Raw genomic sequence first — 21,019 nt, 5'->3', positions numbered from 1 at the left:
CTCTAAAAACGGAAGATGCAGTAAGAAATCTTTTGAAAATCCTACGATCTCAGCAGAAATAACTGAGGGCACGATATAAGATAGTAGGAATATTTAATTTTGATTTTAGTGCTCTCTGTATTATTCTGTAGTATATTCTTATAGAACTAAATTCTATGAGGACTAATTTATGGATGGGTTGTTTTGACAACATTGCTCATATTTGTTAAATCTTCATATTGTATCAACTACATGTTTGGTAATCAAAGCACTGGCCACTTTTGGCCCTTGGTAATGATTTAACTTTAAAGTTAAATCATTACCAAGGGCCATTTCCTCTCGTGGATAATATTGTTGATTAAAATATATGAAAATTAATAGTCGAGTTAACTCTTTATTTTTACTTGTTATTGTTTTGGGTCATAACATTTGTAATGATAAAGCTTAGAATTATGCTGTCTCGTTTTCAGACTGTAATTGAATTAAAAATACTAAAGGACAAAACAAAAAGGTCCGTTATCCCTCCCTTTTGTTTCAAACATTGCGTTCTACTGACCTCTTTCGACGAAAATTAGTAAAATACATTATTTTTTAAATATAATTTTGAAACTTCTGTTCTCTGTATGTTCATTTATATAAGAAGAAATACGGTAATAGTTCTGTCGGAAACTTACTTCTTTTTACTCGTATGGTATCCGTACACAAAGTTGCCAACAGCTAGTGACATATAAATTACAATTTCATTTCATATTTTCATTTTTTCAATTCAGAGATTGAACAATAAATAACAAATTGCAATATCCAACATGTCTACGCATGCAATAAAATGAATAAAAGTTTCATAAAAATTATTACGGACCGATTACTCAAAAAATTACTCTCGTTTGAAAGATAGATCATGCATATTGTAACTTTATCAAGACTGTTACATTCACGAAATAAATTGTTTAAATGAATTGTCCTATCAAACAAATTACCGTATCTAAAATTAATTTACAGTAAAAATGTGATTGAAATACGACGTACGTTTATGTCAAAAGATTCGAACAATTCTATTCTTTTAATTTTTCTATTACATGCAATCAATATTAGAAGAACTAACAGCAATTGAAAGTCATCGTAACATATTGAAAAAATAAATCACAGGTAAAACAGATGTCCATTTAACTATTAAAGAACAATAAATAAAAAACGAAGTCAGTTATGTGTACCGTAGATGGACTTTCAAACTTCATTATTATTATCAATGCTTATAACTCTAGGTTTCCATTTCTTATAATAAGGAAATGACATTACATAATATGAACATATAAGCTTGTTTGTGAGTACAACAACCCGTATTTTGTTGACACAGAAACACCAAACTTAGCAACTTTAAGTCCTTTGTACACGACAAAACTTATGATTTTCGATAGAAGACACACTACTGGGTGACCTCTCGTATATTAAATATTAATCGCAGATTCGATATACTTACTTGTTTACCTTAAGTTTTCACTTCTTCCGAAACTAGTACGACTAAGATGAATATTGTTTACTATTTCGATTCACTTATACGGGTACAATATGACAAACTATTCGTAACCTCAATATTCCATTCACTTATTCTCAATGTACACGATAACTTATATAATAATATAAAGATTAAATATATGGCTTCTACGTTCAATTTAAAACGAGGCGCAATATTTAATATGTTTTAACTTAGAAACCTTCTTTGTATTTAATAAAGGCATTATTCTCTTTGAAGTCTTATTTGTATGTTATTTAATTAACCCATTTTACGTTAGCTTACAGTAAACGACTTGGTAGCTACCCTTATAAAACTGCCAGTGACATTTTTAGAAATAAATCGTAATATAATTTACATAAATTATCATCTTATTTCAATATAGTTAACTAAATTTTAATTTGCAATGCGTCCAATGTTTTCTTATTTCTTAATTATTAGATATTTCTAATTATTATGCCTCCAGCAATTAATGAATTTTAAAACGCAAACTGAACGCTCGTCTTCTACTTTGTTAAATTATATTTGTTACACCTCGCGCCACTTAATACAAGCAACACTGATTTACGCCTTAAAAATATTTTGCAACATTAACTTTGTATCACATTTCAAAAGATCGTCGCCTCCAATTTGTTTTAATACAACTCTTTTAAATTACAAAAGGTTTTCTCAGAGCAACGGGAGATACCGTTTCATCATCTTTAAGTAAGTGAACAAAAAGGATTAAGGTAGTTGAGAAGTTGCAAGTCTCGAGTTTATAAATACATGCGGTCTCGGTGATGCTACGAGGCTCTACGACAAGCTACAGTTGCTACGGTCGCTACGACAAATAAAATCTTGTTACCTCTCCCAACGCAGCAGGCAGCCGTTTCAATTTCTTTGTGCGAAGATCTTTAGTCCTTAATTGGATAGAGCATGAAGTAACTTAGTACAATGGCACAGAGTATTACATTTATTTACAGGAATTACGGCGATAACTTACTGTTGTAGTATACAGCCTGTTCGTTAATAGAGTATTTGTGGGACAGTATTATTATTGTGTGGCGGAAAGTAACCCTTTTCTGAAATTTCCTTTTGCAATTATGAAACTTTTCAGTAAATAAAGATTTCAAAGGGTTATGTAACTTTGGATTAGTGTGACCAACAAACAACAGATGCCATAACAAACTGAGATGGTTACGTAACCTCGTAAAATTATACGAACGAGTACAAAGCAGTTGTGTAACCGTACATTAATTGACAATACAGCGCTTGTTAATTTGGCCCCAAATCTGGCGTCCCGAGTGGCCTGCAAGATGGAAGTGCCGAGTTAAGTTGCGGAAATGCTAACGAACCGTTGCCTCTGTCCGCCTTACTTCCCTACTATTATGTTTTATACCATATAACGTACGTCACACTAAAACAATGCTTGTTTAAACAGTATACGTGTTCACATAATCCGTCGCAGGTAGTTTAGTCGTTACATTGTGTAGCTCAAGCTCGTAAGGTGATACGGAAACGTCACTGTTTGCTCAAATAACAATGTATTTGTACTCCGTTATTGTTGTAGTTTTCGCTGTGAATAGATAATCTTGCCGGTTTATTTTCTTTTATATGTGACGTTACTGACAAAGCGAACACTACACGGGTTTCCACGGCATGAATTGTTTTTGTTGGCGACTAAAATTGTGTAAATAAAAAGCCTATGAAATCACTGTGGTGTCACAGGCGATATACGATGAAACTTTTTTACGTGACACGAGCTTCATCAAATCATGGCTCAATTGTATACGTGAATGAAATTGAACAATTTTTAAAGTCTCATTCGGAGAGTCATATTTTGTAGTGCTTATCGTAGAAATAAAAAATACTATCATTATTCATTATTAAAATGTATTTTAATGTTAATCAGATGTCACCCACTTATAAAACATGTGCACACAACCAAATAACGGTTAAAACAAGACCCGCTCCAGTTTCTCTACAATTTTCACATTATTTTAAACAGTACACTTTAAACTAATTAATAATTTACAACGAATTAAACCGAACCGAACCTGAAACCAACAAAAGGATTCTCGTTTCACAAATGAATTTAAACGCAGAAGTAATCGGAAAATAGCTACTATATAATTAATGGAATGTTATGGGTAAGTTAATTAGTTTTACAATACACTGCTAGGCTTTTATCACAATTAATTTCAAAGCCGATGACCGTCCACTCGATGCCGGTGGCGGTTCCTGATTGAAATTAATTAAAATCATATCTAAACCCGTCCATTCATTGATTCAATGGCCGTGAGATTTATAAAGCGCTCTAATTACGTACTGCTTGTCCGGTTGTGAAATGAAGTACGCAATAATTAGCTTTGTTGTTTTAAAATGCGTTTTCTTTTGAATGAAGATGTTATTGGTGCTGTTATTTGAATCAGAATACATTGTTTATAAAGTAACCAATGACTACTAAATAAAAAAATAGCAGTTCAATAGATATAAACGGCTACTGTTATTTTTTTCCGAAAATGATTAAACTTAAGTACGTAGTTTACACCTTGCATTAAAATATGAACGTCAAGCATTTAATACTGAAAAGCTTGCCATCGCGATATACGTATAGAAGATAATTGAGCAATGAGGATGTTGTAAGTGAACGCTGAACAATATTGCTAACGAAGTGTTGCTAAAAGCTTAGAGTTACTGAGTTCTGACAGGTGTTAATACCGGGAAGATAAACCGAGAGATCGATAGTTATCGATAATAATCCCGTTTGGGGAAATATCTGGATGAAAGTTCGAAGCAGACTTGGATTTCGTACATAAATACAAGTATACCTTCTTTGCATGGAGGTACGTAGAAATTAAAGAACACGACAAACTATGACTATTGTACATGTACAACATTCCCACAAAATTTTCATTCAATATTTGCTTATAGTTAAATTTTGCGTAAGGAGTAGAAAATCGCTCTACTTGTCATACAAGATGGCCTGTAGCGTAATTCTCTACAGTCGTTACTGTCGAGTATAGTAGTCCGCTCAAAGAATACTCCAAAAGCGGGTGTAGAGTGCGTGAGAGGGATCCTAAGAAATTTCTTCAGAAATTGATTCAGGATGCTTAGAGAATAAACATACTAAAAATCCCCGCCTCTAGGGGGGGCGCCGGAGTGGGGGGAGGGGGTTAAAGTTCCCATTTTTTAGTTTTTCACTAATATCTTCAAAACGGTTCGTCGTAGAGAAAAAGTGTCTTCTACATAATGAAAGATGATAAAATTGTCTACATTTTTTGTTATACACACTTTATCGAAATTCTCATCAGTTTTCGAGCATCGCGCTCCGAAATAGTTAAAATGAATGTTTTTCAGATCATGAGTAAGTGTCATAAATGCGAAACTTTGCTTTCGCTTAACTTCGGAACTAAATGACCTACAGACTTGAAATTTTGGATTACAATTATGTGGTTATCGCTTACTGGACAATTAAATTTTCAGCGTTCTGGTCTTATCCAGACGTTCTGAAATATGAGCCTGAAAATGCAGCGAAATATTTTTCAGCGTGGCCTCTTTGAGAACCTCTGGATAAGACCAGAAAATTTCAAGTCTGTAGGTCATTTAGTTCCGAAGTTAAGCGAAAGCAAAGTTTCGCATTTATGACACTTACTCATTATCTGAAAAACATTCATTTTAACTATTTCGGAGCGCGATGCTCGAAAACTGATGAGAATTTCGATAAAGTGTGTATGACAAAAGTTGTAGACATTTTTATCATCTTTCATTATGTAGTAGACACTTTTTCTCTACGACGAACCGTTTTGAAGATATTAGTGAAAAACTAAAAAATGGGAACTTTAACCCCCTCCCCCCACTCCGGCGCCCCCCCTAGAGGCGGGGATTTTTAGTATGTTTATTCTCTAAGCATCCTGAATCAATTTCTGAAGAAATTTCTTAGGATCCCTCTCACGCACTCTACACTTGCTTTTTTGAGCGGACTATAGAGTGTTTGACATTTGAAATGTTCTGTCGACATAGTTCCTACGGAGCCCGCTAGAGGCGGTTTTCGTGCAAAATTTCCCGATAGCTAGCCGGTTGTCGGTAGTCGATAGTAGTATAGAAGCGAGCTACTGATCTTATACCTCGTACTTTTTATAATTTTAAATCTTTATATTATTTGTGATTCAGTACCTAGGTCGTCGACTCCATCATTACCACAAACTGAGATGTCTGAAGGCTCTAAATCACCATGTTTTATGTTCAAACTTTACGCATAAAAGACACTTTATCAAGGCGAAGTTTACTCAACATCTAGACACCAATATGCTCTGAAACATCGAAAGTTAATAAATTGTTCCAACGAATTTATGTATTTACAGAAATTACACACATCTAATAATATTATTATTTATTAACTTATGGCAACAAATAAATAAATACCGCTTTAGTCACCGGAATTAAAAATAAAACTTTCAACTTTACAGTTCAATTATTATTAGAAAGAAAATGCACGCAAGGGAATTGAAATCCATAGCGATAACTTTAAGATGAATTTACGACGAATCTGATGTGTGAGTTACGTGAACTATATCATGAAAAGGACTTATGCGTATAGTTCTTTGTCAATCCATAATACTCGTAACAATAACACAAAACTATAGTGGTAGTATTACAAAGGACCAATGTGACATGCCGTTCGGAAAATTGGGAGTTTCAATCCGACCACACCGAACTGTTGCGGTGAACCCTATCCTAACAATTAACTGCTCCAACTAAGCCCAATACGGTTCCTGTTTAACCTAGCCGAGAATTAATATCTTATGGAGATATTGCGAGAATTATTCGTGTATTGTTAATACAAGCTATATTTGACATTTCAAGGAAATCTACCAGAATCCCTAATTCTTGTTAACCTATAATGCTGGTCAAATCATCCTTGTTACTAAAATAAGCATTCTAATAGTACTCATACATTCTTAAATAGCAAAAAAACTATTTATAATTTCCTATCCTATACCCAGGCTAAAAGTGCGTACTATATCATATTCAAAAGAGTCATAGGAATGTAACAATTTGTAAGTGCGAGCGAGAGATTCCGATAAATTGACATGACTTAGTTTGTTCGTTTGAAATGACCCGAGTATAGTAATATCTATCAGTTTTGGAGTAGGTATACGTTTTGACGATCGACATCACAGTGCCATTCAATAGAAACCAAAAGAAAATTTGATTCAAACAATCTTTTCATTTTCATCCGTATTATCGCAAACTTTAAATTCCTTTCGAAAATAAGTGCATAAAATTCCGAGCCATTGAGTCCAGTCGTCGATTGCTTGCAAAGTGAGTTGCGAAATCCCCTAGCACCCTAGCACTCATACTGAGCGCTATTCAGGCTAACGGTTAATGTCCTCTATTGGACAAAGGACGCACTATGATGTCATTTCCTTCCGTAATACTTAGCGATCGCTGGTGGCTAGTAGTTTGTACGCGAGTGTTGCCAACTGTTATGATTCGGAAACTAATTACTGTATGTAGAAACTGATCCTTTTGGGAGTATGAAGTATTATTATGTCTGACTGAAACTTAAAAGATAATAAATAACAGGGGAAACGACTGCATTTAGTCAGACAAATTAGTATTTGTTTAATTACGGACTTGTATTCGATGCCTTCAATTGGCGTGGACATATCTTTGACCATTTTGTCAAAAATAAAATAAAAAAGTCTTTTATTTGTAGATTTTTTTACTAGATCTAAAACTTAAATTTAAAAACTTACTTGGCAGATACTATCATGCAAAAATTTGGTAACAATAACAAAGAAATAAGATTTCGTTTGCTTTATTAGTATATAAACTTAATACACGTTGAGTTTTACATTCATTGGAATGTTGGAATGTATGCAATCTGACAACAAAGCTTGAACTATTCGCGTTCAAATACAACAATGTATCTACAAACATATTCCCAGAATTGATCACTGACTTGAAACGGTGAAGAACGCGTAGCAACCATTCATTCATAATACTCCCGATTGCTGGAACTGCAGCGGTAGCGCCATCTATTACAGTCTCCATAAACTATCGGAAAGACGGAGATTCATTGACTGAAACATTCGCTTCGATGAATATCGATTTTACTAGAGTAGATATAGCTGAGTAGTATAAGTTGGCACCTCACCTTTTGAGGTGGACCGTTCGAACCCTAGGCAACACACTAATGCCTTTTCGAAGTTATGTGTGTATTAGAAATAATTATCACATGCTCCAACGATGAAGGAAAACATCGCGAGGAGACCTTGCATGCCTAAAATTTGTTTGATACATTTATTGAGGACATGCCAAGACCCCAACCCACACTTGGCCAACGTGGTGGACTCAAGGCCTAACCCCTGCCTCATTACGAGAGGAGACCCGTGCCCAGCAGTGGGACATTGATGGGTTAAATTAATTTATTTTCATTTATTTTATATTTATGAGGGCGTTCAGAGTCCTCAACCCACACTTGACGAGGGTTGTGGACTCAAGGTCTAACCCCTCCCTTATTCGGGAGGAGACCCTTGCTCAGCAGAGAGGCATCTATGGGTTAAAAAAATAAAATAAAGTGCAGATTTTTTTAAAGTTAAAATCTTCAGCAGTATTCAATTCGTCGATAGAATACAAGTAATTACACCAGTAACTTTACTATACCTCGTCGAACGTTCAAATATAATCCTATTAACAGCGTATATCGGTTAGAAACTTAAGAATTCATAGAACAGACGTGCTTAGGAATCAGCCCTATTCATTAATAAATAAATCACCATTCTATACAAAGCTTGAAAAGGAAGTAATTAACTGAGCATCAGCCGTTTACAAACAAGAAGAAACGCGTATACATAAGCAATGAAATACGTAACCGTCGTACCATGTAATGTAGAGCTAACATTATATTTGCGGAGGGTTATGATAAAGTGCCTAATTAATAATTCTGTTCTCATTATGAGTAATTTAATTAAGATTATTCGTATCCCAGTGCGAGTGAGAGGTGAAATGTCGGATAATATAAAAAAGAAATATAAAAATGCTGGTTCGATAGGTCGACAGCGACACACGGATTTACAATTTAGCTTCGTCGAACTAATTGGATGCAGGTAACAATGTTTGCGTCCGTGAGCCTCACTTACTTCCGTGTTGCTGTCCCGAATAATTTTATTGCTTTATATGCATGAAAAATACGCTGCAATGAGCTGTTTTCGACACGTTGCCTGTCCCGATAACATGTTCTAATTAACGCGTTATTCTGGATGTTTCAAATATGAACACGTTGTTGTAATTGAGCTCCATACTCGTAATGTAAGACAACTTAAGTAAGCAGACGCTACTCTTAGCTGTTATTCTATAGACTGTAGTATGTAGAGATAAAGCCTTATGTAGAGTATGTTATTTTTCTACGCAACTCGTGCTGTAAAATATATTACCATATTTTTTTCCGTCAATTAATTACAGTCTTAAGCTTCTATTTCCTTAAGGCTTAATAAAATGGCTTCTAACTACTAAACGAAACACCGACTTAATATTAATTAGTAAGACTGACGACAAAATAATTTGTAAGCCATCAAATTCAGAAAGGTATCTTCTAATATGTCAAAGCACTTAAACGAACTGGCTTCAAAAGGGTTTCCCACTTTCAACAAAACGGTATGCTCCGAAGTCATCATCCCTAAGCCTTTAAAACCGCACCAATTTCATCTCACCGTCAATTAGGTAAGCCGCGCACTATCCTGTAGAAATTAAAGGTGCACTCACGCCGAAGCTGAATTATCTTAATCAAATTGAAGTGAGGCTGAAATTCAGACGGGCTGTCGGGTTAAGCTTCATGTTATGGCGCCTAAGTAGAGTGCATTCCGATGTGGCGAGATAATTTCATTGAAAGATGCTCCGATGCCTGCGCGCCAATGTGATTATTTCGTGGAAACTGGACCGAAAACTACGATGCTTTTAAGAGTAGATGTTTAGCAACAAACATAATGACTTTTGAATTTAAATGTGATTTTTTTGTGATAAAATACGCTAATTAGAAATGTTCTTTAGAGTTGTGGTATTTTTTTTTACTAGAGTTTTAGGTTTTAGGACAGGAGTTTTAGGATATACAATTTTGCTATTTACCGCATAAAGACAGGTTTAATTCAACTTAAGATACAAACCCGGGACCGGACCCGAGACCCGTGGCGATTCGCAAGACATAAATTAATGTGTTCCCTATTATGAAACGAAACTCTTTTTATTTTAATCTCAAGATCTTTACAATACACCTAACTACAACTGTCAAGAAAATGTAAAAGAACGCAATCGAGCGTTGTAAAGCCATGATTAAAAACTTCACAACGGCTTCAAGGCTGAATCCGTCCTTAGTATTAAACACTAGACGGATTAAGAAGTCTACGTATTACGTACACACCGTTACTTTGAATTTCTATTACATACATAAAATATTGGATCATAGCTGGAGCGAACAAATAAGTAGCAAAGTCTAACTTAAACCTAGTACTTACCTATATTTAAATACGAAAGCGTTTACTGTTGTTCAAGATCAAATATTAACGTTTAATAACAGTATAAGCAGATTGTCTAACTTTAAAATATTGATTTCTTAATCAAGCTTAGAATTTTCATTGTAGCGCTATTAAAAATTGTCTGAGCTTTCTACCGTAGTACCTGAAATAATTTCTTCAATTGACTACTATAACATGAGGCGCTATATCGCAACTATGTTTATCTTCTATCAGTCGATGACTTCACACATTACACTACATAATACATATGTACCATGTACTGTGCTCCCTTCGGAATTGAAGCCTTTAAAACACTCCCGAAACACTAAGAAACGCACAGGCAAAGTATAGATAACATAGAATACTCTACCTACCCCTATGTAAAAAGGCCTGACTTCATGTATGTACATGTATGTGTTTGTAATAGTCCCAAAGCTGCATCTACATATAGTCTCCGATGTGGCGACAGTCTACCCTCATTTATTAAACTCTCAAGCAAAAACGTCGCATAATGAAACATTATGACACTAGTATCTATGAAAGAAGAAATAACATCGTTATGGAAATATAATTTCTGGTGGAAACCAAATCTACTTCAAGTTCGGGACACTACTCTCGCTTAACGACAATTTGCATACATCACAAACTTTTAGCTCCATTCTACTGAAAATACTCCTTTGTTTCACACTTTGCGTTCACTATTTTATGTATATTGGAGAAGAAACTGACTTTAACGCGTCATTTCTGGGTCGTAGAGTTTGTTACTATCTTACTTAGACATATTAGTTCATTAATCTTTTATCTCTTTTGCTCTTTGTTTTTTAATAACTGTATGTTGTTCCGCATATTATATACAAATCAAGGAATCATAACTTTTAAACTCTCGCGTTGCATGTTTAATATATAGTAGGATACGGGAATTAACGCGACTACGCATTTTACCTTAGAGGCATTTTAAGGTAAAATGCGTGTTCGCGTTAATCATAATAATATATCAAACTAAAGAAGTTTACAGTTAAATGAACTGCTTCTAGAAATGTTTTATTGACCACATAAAGCGATGGTACTTACGAACAAGTTTGCCGACTACGAGTATCATCAAATATTTTCTCAACGAAACATATTTATTTTGCCCGCGAAGACGTGTCATCGAACCCACAGTATGCATTTCGTTCGGCTGACATCTTTACCATTAGGTGGAGGCGGCAAAGTATCGGCAACTGTAATATTTTACGTCGAAAACCTTTTAAATCGTAAACATCAACGCCTTGTAGCGAGAAAAACCAACTTGCGGTCGGAACAAGTAATGAAGTTTTAAGATTTATGTTTTTAAGAAAATGGCGTCGGAAAATTTTGCCTTTGCTATAGGTATACCTTTGTTTATGAAATTGAGAACACTTATTGGATTAAAAAATATTGAAAGGTTTCCTCAGAAAAGGTTTAGTTGGTATTGTGAGCTGCGGGTTTTGCTTGTTTAACCGACCTTTTTCATTATGTTTTAAATGAATAAGCCTAAATTTACGCCATAAAAAAATAGTAATTTTTCGCAATAAAACCGGTACAAGCTATTCTAATACCTAGGAAAAACATTTTTGAACAATAACGAATATTTATCGAATAGTAGGGATGCCGGTAACTTAAAACCGAAAACGCGCTACGGCATAAAATGTTACACCTGTAAAAAAATACCCCATATCAAAATACCTTTGGTAATTTTAACTACCGAATACTGGTATTTTAAAACGAACCTGAACTGCTCAAATTCACAAGTGAGAAAAAACAGTGTGAATTTATTTAAAAATGGTCAAAATGTATAATAACAATACCTACATAGTACATTATCTTACCTTAATGGGGGCTTGGTATAATTTAAAGTCAGCCAAACATGCTGACGGATTTATAAAATTTATTGACTTGTATCTATTTGCTTAATATCCGAATTTATATTTTAAAAATGAAACAAACATCTGGCGGTATCATCATTCATTTACCTGAGTCAGTTTAAAGCAAAGTAAACTGTATAGAAAGTGCTAAAGTAGTTGCCCAAGACATGTCGTTTATCATGCCATAAAAAAGTTTATATCTAACGTAATACGCAGATATAATCAGTTTAATAAGATTGAAGTTCTGAAAGCCCATTAAAGGTTTTAATATCATCCACAAACAGCGTAAGTATGGGAGTTAACATTAAGCAAACAAGACAATTTGGATAATTATCAGTTTAGAACAGGCGTTGTACGAAGCAATTAGCCACAGGCGCGTCGGAGGGCGCCGGCCCACGTGCCGGCCTCACTACCTCCGAGTTCGCTAATAATGCGAATCAAAATCACGAATGTTAATCTTCTTAATATCAAATAAAGAGTTATAAATTAATAACCGTAATAAAATATTGATAACCGTCTTGTTTTCGGGAATCTAGATTCTAGTATAACCAACATCTTTGAAAATATACTTAGGTTTTTATTGAACACGAGAGAATTTCTTAGAATTGTTTGGAATTAAATCATCTTTTCACGTTTTTTTTCTGAACTTTGAATTCTGTTTGTAATTAAATTGAGTATGTGGGCTTGCACCGCCCACTTCATGGTTATAAGCTTCTAAAATTCCTCTGTACCTAACTTTATTGATCGATGTGGTTCCAAGAAACCATCACGATAACACAGGTCTCCCATTACACTATGAAATTTAAATTAAGTTTGTGAGTATAATAGCGCAAACTATTGGTGTTTATTTGATCAATATTATGGAATTTCGGGAATCGGAAATTTCGTTACTTTGAAACAATGATATTCCCGGATTGTGATACGTTACTGTTTACAACACTGCCGTAGCTCGCAACTTTAAACAAGGCTTGTCATAGCCTTTATATGTTTTACTAAATTCACTTTTGTTCGAGTGAATAGCTGTGTGAGAGAGACCGCATTATACCGGAGTGTTCATTCTGTTTATATTGTAGTTTGTAAACCGCTTACGGCACTTTAAGCTATTATGCTCCATGCTGCTCTTTTTAACCGTTTTGTTTTAAGCACCGGAAAATACCTATGTTTCTATTACGTATTTCATTCCTAATGAATACGCGTCGAATTGTTTATTCTTAATTTAGATACCGTATATGCCAACTCTAGGAATTCCCAACATTAACGACTTGTAAACAATTGTTTGCCTTATTTAGGAAGAGTTACATGATTTGGTACTCTTGTAGTAAAAACAAATAAGTAAAATAATCTATCTAAAAAAAGTCATAAAAAGGTATAAAAACATAAAGAAAATCTCTTCACAGCTTTCTAAAGCCATTAAAGATAAACATAAACATCCTATGTTTAGTTTAAAACTAAAACCGTGAAACCAATTTTCAGCCTCGAATTAAAGCCCAAATTACATTTTAATCACACTAAAAACACGGAGCGGTTGCCCAACACTAAATCCCGTGCGCAAACTACTAAGTACGTGCCTGTACGCACGATAATCCCCAACTCAGGCCTACCACAAACAAAGTCTTAAAAACTATAACAGCATTAAATGATAAGGGAAGTAAACAGGGATTCTCTCACAAAGGTGTAAACTGTCACGTAGCCGGTGTACGTCACTGTTATCATTTACCGTGTGAATGTTATCTCGCCACTGATTTACGGCCTTGCAAAATTTAATTAGGGCTGGCCGAGGAACTACAGTTTACGCTAGCATGTATAGCGCTACGTGAAGTAAGGACGAAGATGTTAGTGATAGTTTTAGAGCACATTTCCTGAATGTAAAGAACGTTCTAGGAATTTTGTATTATACAGGATAAGTATATAATGATAGCTCAGCTCAATTCTAAATAAAGCTGATAAAATGAATTTGATCTTTGTATTCCGTGAGATTTTCTTATCATTTTGATTTCACTTGAATACGGACGATGTCGATGATCAAACCACCCACTGCAACCTCTATGTTATCTATCCAGTAATCTTACATTAACGACCCTACGTTTGATTTCAGTAGCATACCATTCTTGCATTTATTCCTTTCAAGGTGTCTTTATCATACTCAGCCTATATGTCTTCGATATTTTCTAACATACAAAGCATTTACATTTGTGAAAGTGCATTGTCATGTTATCTGATACTTATACGCTATTCAATATTTGAACAGCAAACCATAATTCACGCTCGATTAGTCCCCACTATCCTAGATCATCCAGCCAAAAATACACGCGCCATTATCAACAATAGGATTAAATAAGCGAAATGGCAAAGCTAAACTAATCCACCCTAATCAGTATAAAGTGTACGAGTATTAGAGTTTCAAAATATGTCCAGTGTCCCGTGAACTAAATGTATCTATTCATTAAGCCTCAGGTTTAATTCCTATCAATAGTGTACCCTATTCATATTATGAAACCGGATTTCGATTCCCACACTAATCTAATATGTATTTGCTAAAGCAGAGAGCATGCGTACATAATATACTTGAATATTAGAATCAGGGGTGGTGAAATGATACAATTAGAGTGTAGAATTTTCTGTTTGTTTATATTGACTTTGATAACAGTATTTTTGCATCGACATTTCGATTCCCTTGCAAAGAAATATCTTTGTAAGAGAATTGAAATAAGAATGTAAAATTATAGAATTAAAATAGAATATCTATACAATAGTATAGAAGTGGTAGAATTACAGAATTTTAAAATTAGGTTCCGTTTTTTATATTTATGATCCTTCATATTGGATGAAAGAAAATTAACTATTAAATTGTTATTAATTTTGCTACTAATCTCTGGTAATTTGTTTGCAGGGTCATTGACCTGTGAACTATCAGCTAACTAGCAATAAAAAAATATTAGCGTCAGCATTACCAACCCTACACCGAACCTTGTCTTGTGAACATAACTCAACGCTGTGTAAATCTTACCGGTAATTAGCAATAACTCGCTGGATAATTAGCTTTGTTATACGGCGAATTAATATTGCTAATATGGCGTCTGTGACGTCATACAATTCATGACGATACGCCGATGAGTGAACAAACATACACGATACATGCCTAGCGTAACGCACTTATGGGAGGTAGGTCGTTTTCATCTTAAAATGAATTACTTGAGATTGGATGTACGTGTTTCAATTTATGAGAGAAAACCGTGAATCGTGTTCATTTTGTCGGTAACGTGCAAGCAGAATTTTCACTATTCGTTATTGAATAGAAAATATGTAGTTGTGTTGAATGCCCTAATGGTTGTTGAGCCTATTGATATTAGGTTAAGTGTTCCAGAGCATTTAGAAGTAATAGGGAAAATTTGTGTATGATCAACTTTTTTAGCTAAATTTAAATTCTTATAAAAGTAGGATCTACGAGAACGGGTCATAGATTCCTAACAATAATTTGTTTAACGGTACATATGTAAGTATTTTGAACAATATGTCGAACAACATAAAAAATCCGTATTTATTTTCTTGAAATGGACATCCATAGAAACGGTCACAAACATCCAAGCACACACTAAAACGGAATAGAGCTATGAAACTCTGACAAAAACATTTAGTACAGCTTCTGAAATACCTAATAGCCTTCTCTGTTACCAAGACGAATGAGTGTCGTTTGTTCCGGTTTGCTCCCATTAACCTAGCCTTTAAGATACAGTCGGGTCACCGTCCGTCTCTTCAAGTAATCCAGAGAGCTGTTAATACCAATAAGTCGTGTTCTCACAATTTATCGGGGTCAAAACATACAAGCTGAATACTTCATCGCTCGTCTGTTGTTTTCAGGTTTCGTTTATATCTTCTCTTCCCTGTGACATTGCTTAGGCTTTCTATACATACCTACCTGATATTTGATGCAGTTAAAGATGTTTGGTGCAACTCTTAGACAGTCACTGTAAATTCCAATCTGGTTTTCAATCAAATAAGTCTTAAATCAGTCTTATCGATCGGACGAGAGAAGTTTCAATTCATAAAAATATGAAAATGAAGAATATAAAACACTTGATCATACCATTTCGATACTAATTTTTTTTGACCAGCCAAAATTTTGTCACGCGACTTTTACAACATTGTCCAACAAATCACTTCTACAATTTAACATTGTTCAATCTATGCAACAATAAGCATCAACCACAGCATCTCTATTCTCCATTGTCAATGAAGCCGGCACATGCAAACTTACAAAGTACGCAAACAATATCGGAATTGTCGAAATGTTGGCGAATTCGGCGAGCCTAATTTGATAAACATGTAACGGTTAAATGACCAACATAATGGCTACAATTTGAACATCGAAAACCTGTTAAATTAAAGGTTTCAACTTTAGTAATATTGGCTCGTTTTGCAATGATTTTCTTTTATACACTAAGGCTACTTAAGTACTTATTTATACAGTGAAGCTTGTTTTAAGTTTTTTCATGAACTCTGCGAAGTATATGAAGTTACATTTAGTTAAGCATATAGCCACACTTCTTTCAAATAAGAGCTTTATTCGTGTTATGATAGAAAATAGGGGCACAATGTTCAATCGTGCCCATTTTTATTCCACACTAAAAATTGAAGCAAATTAGTATTGACAATAAACTAAAAAAACTCAAATATAAAATAAAAGTACGTGAAAAGAGCTTCCATTTTACACCACTCTAAAAATGTTAAGAAGGTAATGACTAATATTAGGTTGGGCGTAGAAGAAACATGGCTGTGCCTGACGTGCCTCTCCGGGCTCTCGTAGTCAGTGTCACGTACGCTCGTATAGCTACGGCACGCTGGAACCCGCTAAGAAACGTTTATGACGGAATCACAAATGCATTTTTCGTGTCCTGAAAAAGTGCTGGAGCTCTCGCCTCACGGGCGTTTCATGCCAACTTGCTTGACACACTGTTTTGTTGAATGATTAGCAGAATGGAAAAACAAATTTGTTGCTTATTTTCTTCATAATCTTCCAACACAAAATACAGTCGAATAAATGTGCGTTATAAGTTTTGTTTTTAATGTTTGTCGGTGGCAAACTTTAAATAAGTAAACGTAGTGGTATTGCATCTCATGGTTTTACTGCTACAGCATAGATGTGATTATTTTATGCATGTATATATCTGTTAAAACGATAGATTAGAGACGATAGTAAATGATATGATCTAATGACAATCAAAGCAATCGCCAGAGTTTGCCAAATATGGCAAGATGTTTGCAGTTCTAAGAGACAGTGTGTTCTAATATCGTCGCAATCGTAACTCGTCTCTGAGGCTACTTTTATTTCTTCTCGATTCGACATCTCTTTACATACATGTATGGTTATTGAATGTATGAAACAAATATTTGATATATCGTACTTACGGTGCAACACTGTCACTTATGCAAAAATGTAGTTTTTCAGGAGAAGCATTTTAAACTTTGACACCTCCCACAACAATAACTTTATGTGATATTGATAAGATGAATACATCAGCGAATACTTTTAACTTTACTTTTGCTTATATAATGATAATAGTAATACAGTAGTAGTGCTTTAAATCAATTACTACATAAGTAACTCATTTTTGCATTTTTTTACAAAAGTGACATTATTGCACCGGGGGTGCGATATGCAAATTTTGAGGCGAATATTTCAAATAAATATAGGGGAATAAGCGAGCGTAAAATATAAAAATGTGTTTATACGGATCAATGGATTCTCGTATCTCTTTTTATAGACTTTTAGCGTTCATTTAAATATTATTTTCAACTTTACATTTTATTGTATTACGTAAATCACGAACGTGGTTGGTTGAGATTTTATTAGCACATGAATAAAATAGATTTAGTGCTATTACAATTGCGTAGTTAAAAGATAATATACGTTTTTTTCTTTAGCCTGGTTGTGTTGCTCTGCTGGACAGAGGCTTACAACCTTTCCTTCCAAATCACCCTATTGGCGGCAAGATTCGACCAGTCGTTTTCAACGGTATCCAGGTCATCCCGCTATCTTCGTTTAAGTATCCCGCATTTACGAAGACCATATCTTGAATCGATAAAGAGCTAGTCTTATGAGCACTAAATTTAACGATTTTAACTTTAATACGATAAAACATGGGACTATCATCGTAGCAACTATTGTTTGTTTTTTATTATAATCACTTGTGCTACTACCGGCATTAAACTACTAGGTATAATGTTTTAAATGAATCGCGTATTATTCTCGATTACATTACATCCGCTTCTTTTTACTCCTACGGACGGAATTCTCGGTTTAATGGAAGTGCAGCAATTACTATGAGTATTACAGCAGCTACAGTCGGTTGCTGTTTATTTCTATAATGTCTGTTTTAAGCGGAACCCTTTCCAGTTTAATTTTACAGTTATATCAGAGTGCACTCAACGCAATCGTTTTGGCAAAGAGGTGCTGTTAATGGCATCCGAAAACATTACAATTTCACTTAGAGCGTTTCACCTTGTAGTTAATGTTTCATACGTGTGCGTTACGTGTAATAGTATTATTTAGCGTAATAGAATTATTATTTAACAATACACTCCTTTTTTTTTTTACTTAGCTTTCAACATTAGGCCATTGCCTTTTACGCTTTCCATTTTTGACATACCTGTATGTAATTCATATTTTTTTAAATTCTAATGACAAAGTAAAAGGTATTAAGGTTTTGTTTTTGTGTATTGTAAATGATAAAGTCATCAGCTTAAATGTTCGTTAAATATGGTAAACAATGCGAGACAAAGTAACAATTTATCACCCAAAACTCATTCCCTGATTTAACTTTATACCTTCAAACACAAGAGTTTTCAATTTAATCAAATACGATACAGACGTCTGCCGAGAATCTTTCCCAGACCATTAATCACTCAAAAAGTTAACGGAGTAAATACTTGAATGGATTGTACAAGAATGTATATTTTTATATTCACTAGCTCCCGAATCAAGATCACTAAGAACAAAAAGAAATTCAGAGTTATGGGGCAGCGTAATGAAACTCTCCATTTCCTCTGCGTGCTTACGTAAATAAAAAGGAAACATTCAAAGGAAATGCCTACTCTGAAGGCAAAAATACTCAACAAAGTTGGCTCTCAGAGTACATTCAAGTCCTTTTAAATAAAAGTTGCCTTTTATCACTGGCTAAAACGTCCATTTCTCAGGGAGGACTACTAAATGGACAAAGAAACGCGAAGCCGTGATGACACTCAAGTGCTTTCTTTGCTTTACACAGTTTAATCCAAACTTAGGGTCCAACTATACGCAATGCTCTACTTACAAACTAATAGCTCTGGGATTTATAGTGCTCATTATGTTTTAAATATGTATTTACAATGTCAATTACATTTTGACAGTTAATCTTGAATATTAGTTTACAGTTGCCGTGTCATTATAAAGGTTTCCTGCAGTTTGAAAAAGTTGTACCCATTTTTAAAAAGAAAGAGATTAACTTATATTTTTACCTTTGTCTAGCTTAAATACTTACCTACCAACAAACAGGTAGAGCTAAAATCGGAAATGAAATTGTCGGACTTTCTACCGTATTTCACGATAAATCTGCAAAATGCCATTATCTATAAATGATATTAAACCGTATGACGTGCAGTAATTGACAGTAAATTTTTCGATGACGTGACGTCATGAAAAGTGCTATGACACTCAATTTATTGATAGTTTATCGCAATTTCATTATTCTGATAACAATTTTAAAATAACCTGTGTGCACTATTTAACTAAACAAATAACACTTTAATTTAACAATAAGCGGCAACGACAATCAGCTTCGTAAGATAAAAGTTAATACGATTTCGTTTTGTATAATAAAAATTTGACCCTGGTTTTCTAAGGTCTTAAATGGCGATCAAAAACTTACAAATTCAAAATCTAATAATTGTCAATCAATTAAGAGTCCATTTAATTTCGTATTTCCACCACTTATTATAAGTACATTTCTAACGTTTCTGTAAATTTATTAATTTACAATTACAATTACAGAATGTTATTTTATTAAATTAAAGAAGTTCTAGCGGGCCAGGATAACCTACATTTTATAATAACTCTACGGACTTGTGCTCTAACAATAAAGCTTAAAAGATAACCAAAACTGGTACGCGGCTATTTATAAAAGCCGTTTATATTTTATTCTGAACGGAAATCGTACCCTTTAATACCCGGTGTATGAATAGTTGACAGGGCCTCTACTTTCTCATTCATAAAAAGTGGAATCGAAAATCACAATTTCTCGGTCGTGTGATTAAAGCGCAAAATAAATTTATATAGTTCTTACAAAAAATGCCAACAAATCAAAATGACAACCCACATGATTACTGAAGGTACGTAGGGCCCATGAAGGTGAGATTCACAGTTACGCATTTTTAATAAATATATCCTATCCTTGAACTATATCGTAACAATAATATATTGAGTATTTACCAGTTGACTAAGTACAAGCTTTTGCATACCTCTCGGCTTGAAATTGCAAAACTGATATATCTACTTAAGACACGTTATACTATGCGTCTTACTAATGTTAGTAGCCTCACATGCAAACCTTCCATTACCATTTAAAGTGCAGTCGTGATGCAATAAACCTCCAGGTTATAGTCACAGTCCGAAATATTCACGAATACACTGTCATATTTTCAATCTCTTTCTTTGTATGAAAGTATCAATTTACCTGTTCTTAATAACAATAATACTTATGAAAACGTGAAATCTTCTTCGAAATGATTTATCGTTAATTAATCATTAAATAAACTAGAACCATTACAAACCGACACATCACTTACATTCGTATTTAGTTATTCTGTTACATTTATACTTACTCAGATCATTTATGGAATAATTAATGCTTAATATGGATTTTCAAATTAAGAGGAATAAATATTTTGCCCAGAGATGAGGGCACCCGTATGGACAATAAAAAAATAATAACGTTGAGTACCTACCTATAGTATAATACATACATAAGATCACCCTTATTATAACCGAAGGTGTATAAAATATACCCACACCTACAGGAGGAACATTTTTAAACAAGGGGATAAGTTTTTTGCCTCTACGTATTTTTTTTTCTGGATTGAGGCAGAAAGTAAATATTTTGCTTAGCAGAATAATGTCA

The sequence above is a fragment of the Anticarsia gemmatalis genome, chromosome 15, assembly GCF_050436995.1.
Source record: "Anticarsia gemmatalis isolate Benzon Research Colony breed Stoneville strain chromosome 15, ilAntGemm2 primary, whole genome shotgun sequence".
NCBI classification, from domain to species: Eukaryota; Metazoa; Arthropoda; class Insecta; order Lepidoptera; family Erebidae; genus Anticarsia; species Anticarsia gemmatalis.
Note: the sequence above shows the minus strand (reverse complement) of the source record.